The 10,167-nt window shown below is 41.4% G+C and overlaps 1 long non-coding RNA gene across 2 annotated transcripts; it reads left to right on the top strand.

Moving 5' to 3' along the window:
• The first annotated feature begins 3,624 nt into the window (after nt 1–3,624).
• LOC130563387 (uncharacterized) lies at nt 3,625–9,876 on the top strand. 2 transcript variants are annotated; one of them, XR_008964116.1, is made up of 4 exons: nt 3,625–5,624; nt 5,754–6,020; nt 7,678–7,735; nt 8,515–9,876. It is a non-coding gene; the product is annotated as an uncharacterized LOC130563387 (long non-coding RNA). The 2 variants fall into 2 exon arrangements; XR_008964115.1 differs by having other exon boundaries at nt 3,625–6,020.
• The last annotated feature ends 291 nt before the right edge of the window (nt 9,877–10,167 follow it).

Below are 10,167 nucleotides of genomic sequence, written 5' to 3'. Positions count from 1 at the left end.
GTTCATGTTTAATTTGTTTAATGTTTATTAAATTACTTTCAAGAGGTTTACGCATTATTTTATGTTTGCTAATCCGGGGGACAGACACAGTCTCTAGTTTATGATGTTTGGGAGAACGGATTATTACATGTTGTACATTTTGTGTATTCTGCGATGTGAGACGGCAAGCAGACAGTTGGTTAAGCCATTCTGTCTGCTCCTTGACCTGGGCCCCAGTGAGTCAAGCTTTAGCATTATTAAGACTTTTTGCCATATTTCTAGACAGGAGGGCAGCCCCAGCCCAGGAGGGATGGAGACCATCTTGTTTCAACAGGTCAGGTCTGCCCTCAAAACTCTTCCAGTTATTTATAAAACCTATATCATTCTGCAGGTACCACTCAGACAACCAGCCATTTAGTGAACCTCCTCCACTGGCCTCCCTGCATTGTCTTTGGTCGATATTAATCTACGTTTCATCTCGACAAATAATAATACCCTAAATTTAAAGCCTGAAAAATAATCTGCGTGCACATGGGACTGTTTAATGTGGTGTTGTAAAAAGACTTGCCGCACCTAACCTAATGCAGTTGCTAATATCGTTAATGTGACGTAATCACCTCAGTGGTCAATCAAGGGGGAGGAAATTCCTAAGGCTGATGGCTTTTAATTTGCCTGGTTTTGTTTTTAACTGAACTATTAATTTTATATTTTGTTAAACTTATTGATTACATATGCTATTTCTAATATAAAAAAAAAAGATTTCTGGAAATCATCTTGCGACCCCGCCCTCACGGCCTTGCGACCCCCACTTTGGGAACCCCTGACCTAGACTTGCAGAGGAAAAAGCTAAGGTTCCAGTCTTTAAGCTGATGCTGATGTGGTTCTTTTTTGCCAGCGTTGTGATTGCATGATGAAGCATATCTCTGCTGGGTTTCTGTCTGTAGTTTTCGCTTCTGTTAATTTGTTTGGTCCCGTGGCGTTATGTAATATTGTGTAAAATCTTCTGGCTGCTACTTTATTTTCCATGTGCAGCAGTCCAGCAAAAAGACACTGAACCTGAAACAGAGATAATGTTTTGATGATGGACAGTTAGAATTAGTTGATGAAGTAATCTATAAAGGAGAATAAGGGCTTACTCACATGTTCCCAATTGAACTGCGCCCTGCGCGTTTGACACCTAAAGCCTGGTTTGATTGACTAGTTTGAGTGCTCGCCAGTGTTGCCAACTTTTGCAAGACAAATAAGCAACCGCAGCTCCAAAAACAAGCCCAAAACAAGCCCAACATTATTCATGATCATCAATGTAATTTATTATCAATTATTTATTATTAATGAACGAGCCTGGGTCATTTTAAATTGACACTACCCTGTTTGAAAAACACAAACATAAATTATTTTACAAAAATTAATTGCAAATCTCTGATGTGAGCAGTATAGGGAGAGATGGAAAGGAGAAGATATAATGACCACTTAATATAGCTGTTAAGTAACATAACACAGCCACACATTTATAATAAAGTAAAACTGAACTATATGCATTTGATGTATACTTTTTTAAATTATATTCTGCAATGATCAATACATTTATTTAATACAATAAAAATGTTTGATGTTTACCTTATAGCCTAATAAATAGGGTCATCCCTCCCTACCCCTTTGCTGCACCGTAATCAGATCTGAACGTTTCGTTCATTTTCACATTTCATTCTAATCGTGACAGATGTAATACATTTAGTTTAGTTGGTACGGGAAAGGAGGCGGTGTGTTTGAGGACAAATTACGCTATTCACACGTGCTTAGGCTTGAATAACGCTGTGTAGCCAAACGCGCAGATCTACACTTTTAACATGTTTAATGATGTAGCCCGGTTATAAAATGCTTTTTATCTTTAAGTGAATATTTCATCTGTTTAGTATATTTACCTCCGATTACCCAAAGCGTGCCGATGATTACGTGAAGAAACCACTGTAACATTCTTGGCTTCTGTACGTTGTGTTACGTGCTTAGATCGGTTGTGTGACCTCCTGCGGCGCCGCGCAGACCAATCGGCACGTGACATCATAGTACCGCGAGAGTGATTCGACAGTAGACGTCTCTGTATGCTTTCAAATAGCTCTCGCGGTGCTGATGTTATGCTCTGCCGCATGTAGTACAAAAAGCCTACCTTCGAGCAGACAGTGTTAATGGATTGAACAAAACAGCGACCATAGATGTAAAGAAACAAAGTTGCTTGTCAGGTTCAGAACAAGCAACCATTTTTTAAAATAAGCCCAAAAACCCGCAACCCGCAACAAGTGATTTTTTTAACGCGACTTGACAGAAAAAGAAGCCCAAGGTCGCGTATTATAAGCGGACTTGGCAACTATGGTGCTCGCAACTGGCAGGGATGGATTAACTCACAGGACAACTGGCCATGTGCCCAGGGTACTAGACCAGCAGGGGGCCCTGGCAAATTTAATGTGTACATTTTTTATTTTTATATCAATAAAATATCGCTGAATACTGTGGAATAAAGGGATTATTTTTTAAGTTTTAACCGTAGCGAATAAATCAAATAAATAATACTAATGCATTGCCGTGCTGTTGAGGCGAGTAAACAACACTGGGTAATATAAGCGTGCAGAAGTCACGTGTAAAAGACAGTACAAGGCAAAATAACAAAATTAATTTAAAACCACAGAAATGTGTCAAAGGCATCACAGGGTTTTTCCTGGCTCAAAATGAGGCGGAGGTGGTGCCATCCTGATCTTTTACACACACATGTAGGCCTGCCGTACCTTTAAGTAGCTTAACCAAAGTGACTTTGAGTTTGACATATTAAAAGTTCTAATAAAATTAGATAAAAATGACAATTATTAAGTTGTATAAAACATTACTTTTATTCAACCAAACAGAAATGTTTTTTTAATCAAATAAAGCTTTTTTTCATCATTTTCAACTAACTTTTCAGCCCACAATAGCCAACTGAATTAACCAGTCTGTCTAAATGAGCAAAGCTCATTCACATCTTGCATTCTCTGTGGTTCACTTTAAATGATTCAAGGATCTCTTATATTCGCTAGTGACTGAAAAGTTCAATAGTTTAAATGAATCTGTTCAAAATAGTCATTCGTGTGTGTGTCGTTCTGAACACAATGTGCGTTCATACTGGCAAACTCGCTGCGTACAGTATACGCTAATTCAACGATCCAACTGCACAGCTAAAAACATTACAATGATGTACGTCATGTTAATTTAAGAAATATCAAGAAATTAAACGTACTTGGATGCAAAACAAACAGCCGTAAAACACAGGCAGGCTCTTGTTCTGGAACTCTTTTTAGCGCCTCAGTGTGCTGATAACGAAACAGCGCCTCCACTATGGCGTAATGTCGCAACTACAGTTACAAATGACAGTGTTAAATGGACGCAGCATTTCTTGTGAAGACTCGCAACATAATTTTAGCGAGAACCTGAGGCGGCACGACATTTGATGGAGGCGGCCGCCTTCAATTTCTCTATGCAGGAAAAACCCTGGCATCAGTTCGCTGTCTGGCCATTGGATGCAGTCTTGTGAAACAGCTGGATTTGAATTACGTTGTGGAAGAGTTTTCTCAGAGGAAATCACGAAAGATACCTTCTCAGCTAAGTTAAAACTAACTTTTTTATTAAGATAACGTTAAATGCTGTGGTGATTTGATATTGCTTAATTTGTGATGCATGGACTGTTAAATGCTCGTCTTCTTAATGCAGAAATGTATGCAAGGAATTCTATTCCAAGCCTATTCCCACTTAATATGAGTTGGAGAGGTCATAAGATTTTTTAGGTGTTAAGTACTGCGAAATATGAATAAACCAATTTATATTGTTTTTGTGCAGCTTACACAGAATACGTTTTTCTATTCTGCTGAACTACTTGTATATAGTTTTTCTATGTAAACATGCTCTAGACGGACGTGTTTAACTGTTATGCCTTCGTCTTGTGCCATTTGCAGAGTCTCTCACATAAGCGCCATGGTTTTAAGACGCTGTGTCAAACTGAAATAATTTAAATTTTACACACAGCACAGCTCATCAATGTCAGTTCCACAGAAGTGGACCAATCAGAAGACCCCGAAGGCATGACAAGTCTGTCACGAGACCCTTGCGGTTTTGCGCTTTTCTTTTTCAAAACTTTCCTGAGTGCTGTGTCATGCGTTTTTAGACGCAAAGATGCGTTCTGTGCTAACCGCTCCTAAATCCTGTGTATTTGGGTATAGGTGCATCACTGTTCTCGTAAAATATGTGATGGCAGGGGGAACGCAGAATTAGAATGAAATAAAATCATGTGATCTAACGTAGTGGCTATAACATTTTATTTCATTACTTTATCCTTGAATCCGATTTACAGATGGTTTGTCAGATTGATTTACTTTGGCAATGGAGGTGAAGACGACAGCTCCCAACATTTCAAACTCCTTCACAGCGCACATTGAGTAACGCCTTTGTTATATGTGACGTCAAGCGGTAAAAATGACGTACCCTGTCTTTATGGTAACAGATGCTTTTGCTAAAATGGCTTTAGAGATCGGACAAGTCTCTCTGCTGACTACAACTTGTTTTGGCACACCTTGTTCGTCACTATATATTGTCTAGGTTGGCAATACAAAAGAGCCTCAAAAGTGTTTTTTTCATAGTAGCCTATGCAAATAATATAAACCCTTATAACGATGGGTGTTCGTTTTATTTAGTCAAATCAGGCAGGCTCAGTATACGGACAGTTGCAACCCTAATGCAGAAAAAAAATTGCATAATGAATGACCAAGAAATGTGTTGTTGAAGTTCTTTAATTATAATTATCTAGAGTGTTTATTAGTGGCTGTGTTAACATTTGTGAGTGTGTTGGTGTGTGCGTGTACACACCTTTGGAAAGAGCGGAGTTATTCAATACTGAGTTACTCTAGTCTAGACCTCTTGAAACTCTCCCGTTGAAGAGACCCGACTGAAAGAGAGCCAAAGCTCAATCTAGCTGACTGAGAAGAGCATCTAAATATTTTATTCATCCAAGGCCGTAAATTCAGTAAAAGCACTGTTTGCAAGGGTAATTAATGAGGCTTTTAGACTTGCTCTGTTACCTGATTTTTGACAGGAAATAGTATATTAATAGTATATTAAGGATGCCACATTTCTCAATATATAGTAATATTTAACCATTCGGTATGACATTCATGGTTTTTTAAAATTTGTGTTAAAATAATTTATGTGCGTTTTGTTACTTTCAACTTAAAGTATAGCCATCTTATGTACAGTAAGTGTTCGAACCACGTTACAGACAGCCCCCAGCTAACACACAACGTACCAGTTACGTATGTATTTGTATTTTTTGGTAATTTCATGACTTATTTGCAACACAAATTTAATGTCACTGACATGTAATTTTATTACCATTAAATGTCTAATTTCCATCTAAAACAGAGAGATTTTATTTTATGAGAACTGTAAATATTTTAGGTTCCTTTTGAAACTGTGGCAGGACAAATTAGACTTTCGGGCCCCCATATTCTGAGTAATGAATGGGAAACACTGTCGAGTGCAGTAGCAGCACGTCGCCATTTTCCTTTCACACCGGCAGCGTTAGCAGCGCGCAGCCAAACCACGGCTTTTGTATAGCAGCCTGTAAATAATGGGTAAGTTTGTGTTTATTTCTGTTTCAAATCGATTTAAGATAAAACACTTGTCAAAAACTATCTATGCGTGTTGTTTAACTTTTGTTTGTTTCATCTACAATGTTTTTATTGTCTTTCTTTTCCGAGTAGTGCAGACATAAGAAAAGCCATTGCGCTATATTGCTTAGGAGGCTATGCAAAAGAATGAGACGCAGACTTTGGATTCACTCAATGAATCAACGGATGAGACCGTTTGGTGCATATTATCATCTGGTTGCTGAACTGCGCCTCGACAGCGACCGGCACCTGAACTACTTTAGGATGCCTGCAAACCAAATGGATCACATTCTTTCCCTGATCGGAGCCAACCTGATGAGACAAACTACAAATTACAGGATGGCTTGCAGTTACACTGAGGTAAGATCAATATGTCAATACTTAAGTATTGTTTTTTTTTTATTGTTTTTAATGAGAAAATATGAATGCCGAGATTAAATGTGTGAATAAAGTTAAAAGATGTATTAAGACGTATTGACTAATTCGAAATTGTCGCAAACCAGATGAAACTTTGGTAAAATAAGTTAAACGTTGTTTATTTATTAAATGTTTCTTATTAAACTGACCAAACAGAACAACAAACCGAACAACAAAGTCACAACAACACTTTTTTTAAGCCGTAAAGAACTTAAAAATGGGTTTATGAATATACCGTAGATATAAAATAACCTTTCCTTTAAAATACTATTAAATTGAAACCATGTATGTAACAAAGTTCAATAAAACAGAAAGGAAGGAGGCGGGAACCGGTGAACATTTACCAAACTTTAATTCAAAAATAAATAAACAATAAACAGCAAATAACAGGCCGGCAGCCACCTCACAGTCAACTGCCGGCCACACGAACACATAAACAAACTTAACTGTTTCCGGGCCCGGGTCCTCTCTCTCGATGGTCCGGTCGCTCGTCCTCTTATACTCCCGAGCTCCCCCGTGAGGCATGCGGTGACCGGCGGTCGCACAGCTGACACTTGTTGCCACTTACGCCACCGGCCCCGCCTTACCCGCCCCACGGCTCTCGCCCCGCCTTCCTCGCTACATAACCCCATCACCCCTCACAGGCCGGGGGGCAGCACCGAGCCTGTGCTTACTCCCCCCCCCCCCCGGGGGCCTTCTCCCATGAGGGCCCCAGTGACTTGGGCATGCACGGACGAGGCGAGAGAACTGAGCCGGGAGCATCCCGAGCGACCGGGACGAGAGATGGGAGAGAGGACAAAAAAAAAAGTGGTCCGGTTCCCTGACACGCTGCTGCTCGGTCCTCAGCCCAGCCGAGGCTCCTCCTCGCGGCGCTAGGTTGTGGTGCTGGACGTCCGGCGGACGGCCCGATCCTCCAGCCGCCTCCTGGCTGAGGGCAGCTGGCACTCCTGAGCTCCCTCCATGGCCGCCATCCCACCTCGTCCCAGGAGCACAGCCGCGGGCTCTCCGTCCCCACCGAATCCTCTTCGTTCCAGCACCACGGTCTCGGGCAGCCGCTGGCAGACGCCCTCGTCCGCGCTGCCCGAACTCCTCAGCACCGCGAGGCCGCTCGGCGGCGAGGGCTCTTCGACAGCATGTCCCTCCTTCCTCCCGGGTTTCTGCACCAATGTAACAAAGTTCAATAAAACGGAAAGGAAGGAGGCGGGAACCGGCGAACATTTACCAAACTTTAATTCAAAAATAAATAAACAATAAACAGCAAATAACAGGCCGGCAGCCACCTCACAGTCGACTGCCGGCCACACGAACACATAAACAAACTTAACTGTTTCTGGGCCCGGGTCCTCTCTCTCGATGGTCCGTTCGCTCGTCCTCTTATGCTCCCGAGCTCCCCCGTGAGGCATGCGGGGACCGGCGTCGCACAACTGACACTCCTTGCCACTTACGCCGCCGGCCCCGCCTTACCCGCCCCACGGCTCTCGCCCTGCCTTCCTCGCTACAATGTACAACATGCCTAATCCAAAAGAACTAAATAAATAACATGTTTATAAAGTTAAAATGTTACACTACAGTGAATGATAAGTCGTTTTATGCTTCTCAGCCATGCTGGATGTTGGGGTAGGTGTCACATGGTGGGGGTGAAGTGTTTCTTCCTCATGGTAAGTAGTTGTTATTCTGTTGCAGTTGGTGAAACCGTTCTTCTTTTATGTCTGATTTGTTGACTTTCTGAAATCAGAGCTTGTACCCTTGGATGTATGGCGGGGGTAGGGGTGTCAGGTCTTGAATAATTGTGGGTGGAGTGGAGGTGCCAGGGAGTGGGGTGGGGGTTGCAGATTTTTGAGGTGCTGGTGATGACATGGAAGACCTATGTGTGGCAGTTATGGGACTGCAAGTTTGACTGAGTTCCAAGAGCTCTTACTCCTCCTCTGCTACAGTCATGTCCAGTGGTGCCTGCTTAGCTGTGTGTCTGGAACTACAGTTTAAAATAATGTTGTGAATGTATTAGCAATAACAATGTTGTATAGACTTATTTGTGCGTTAGACAAAGGTAATAATGTTGTGATGCTAATTGTATTTTTTTTATACTTCACTATAAAAAAGTAGGGAAAACAATTCAGAATTTTTAGGATGTCAACCACTGTTATATACTAACATTCTTTGTTGCTTATAAAGCACAAGAAATGACATCACTCTCTCGCATTTCCACTCCCGCACTGTGCCACAAGCAGAACCACTGGGCATTTTTTTTGCTTCTTGTTTTGCACAAAAGCATCTCTCAATACCTTTTATCTCCGCTTGCACTCATGTGCTGTAAAATAAAAAAATTACAAAATCTGTGTGTGTGTGTGTGTGTGTGTGTTTGTATATGTATTTTGTTTGTGAGCATATAAATGTGCATACACAGAAACCTTAACTTTTTTTTGTATGTCTTCCACAGATATCTTGCCACTGGCGAGAGCTTCACCAGAATGTCCTTCCAGTACCGTCTGGAGATTAGCACTGTGTCGGAGTCTGTTCACATGACTTGTTAGAGCCATTGAGAAGCAAATGATGGCATCACAGTTCTCTAAACTAACAGAGGAAAGGTGGAGAGCCATAGCCTCCAAGTTTTGGGAGAAATGGAACTTCCCAAACTGCCTAGGTGCTATTGATGGTAAACACTTCACCATTGTGTCACCTGCACATTCCGGGAGTTTGTACTTTAACTACAAAAGGACTTGCTCCTTCCGTCCTACTGGCACTTACTGATGCAGAATGCAGTACGCATTTATCCAGGTGGGTGATTTTGGACAAACAAGTGATGGTGGAGTTTACAGTGGGTCTGCTCTTGGAAGAGGCAATGAGGAAAAAACTTTGTCGATCCCTGCAGACTGCCCGTTCCCAGGATCTGGTGTGCAAGGCCGAATGCCCTACACCATTGTAGGAGACGGAGCATTCCCACTCAAAACATATTTAATGAGACCATTTCCAGGCAACAGAATTCCTCGATGGAGACGGATTTTCAAAACCAGCCAGGATGGTTGTTGAATGTACATTTGGAATTTTGTCATCCAGGTGGAGGGTACTCCATACTAGGATGAATGTAAACCAGAAAATGCAGACTCTATCGTCATAGCTATTTGTGTCCTGCATAATTACCTCACAAACCCATGTGAAAATCAGAGGTGGCTGGATGAGGCAGAACAAAGAGGTGAAGTGCTTCTCCCCGTCAGAAACATGGGTGGATGCAGAGACCCTTACGATGTTCGAGAAAAACTTTGCACATTTTTCAGCTCCCCAGAGGAAAGTGTGTCCTGATAAGACGGTATGATCTAGGGAGCTGTTTACTTATTGTGTGTGTGCTTTAAGTTTAAATAAATGCTTCCATTGTACCATTGCTTTGCCTTGTTTTATTAAAAGAAACCATAAATAGACTAAAATGCATATTTATTTTATGTTGCTGAGACCGAAAGCAATTGACCCTTCACAAGCAGTTTGATTGATAGGGCAATCTGACCAATTATAACGACGATATTGTGTGCCCCCTTGACTGACCGCCATTTTGTCAGACAAACAAACTAGTCCGACAAACCTGGCGTCAGAGGCGGATACAGAAAGTAGATGATAGGTGGGCCTGTAAAATTGTGGGTGGGCCGGAATAATTCAAAGTAATTTTTAAGAAAAATTGATGGACCGGTGTTCTGTCCCACTGTGGCGTAAAATGCAATTCAATAAACTTTGCTCTACAAATGAAACGGCATCCCTGTGCAGTTGATTTAACACGGTCCCATGGATTTGCGGTGCATGGCTTTTTAGGGCTGTGACGGTGGCAGTGTTTTACCACCGTGGTGGTAATGGACAAATCAACAGCGGTGGTGCGGTGGTTTGGGAAGTATATATTATTTATATAAATAATATTTATATTATTTTATTTTCATGTAGCAACCACATGACGAGTGGAAGAGAAATATGGACCTTATTTAAATACTTGAAATTGTTAAATAGTTACATACTTGAAATTGAAATATGATATCTGAAATAAATGAGGATGAAACATCCTGCCATGTTTAATGCGCAAATCCATCAGTGAAACGGCACACTACAGCATATA

The sequence above is a fragment of the Triplophysa rosa genome, linkage group LG13 (assembly GCF_024868665.1).
Source record: "Triplophysa rosa linkage group LG13, Trosa_1v2, whole genome shotgun sequence".
NCBI lineage: Eukaryota > Metazoa > Chordata > Actinopteri > Cypriniformes > Nemacheilidae > Triplophysa > Triplophysa rosa.
The sequence above is the reverse complement of the archived record's forward strand: the minus strand, read 5'-3'. Positions and strand labels throughout refer to the sequence as shown.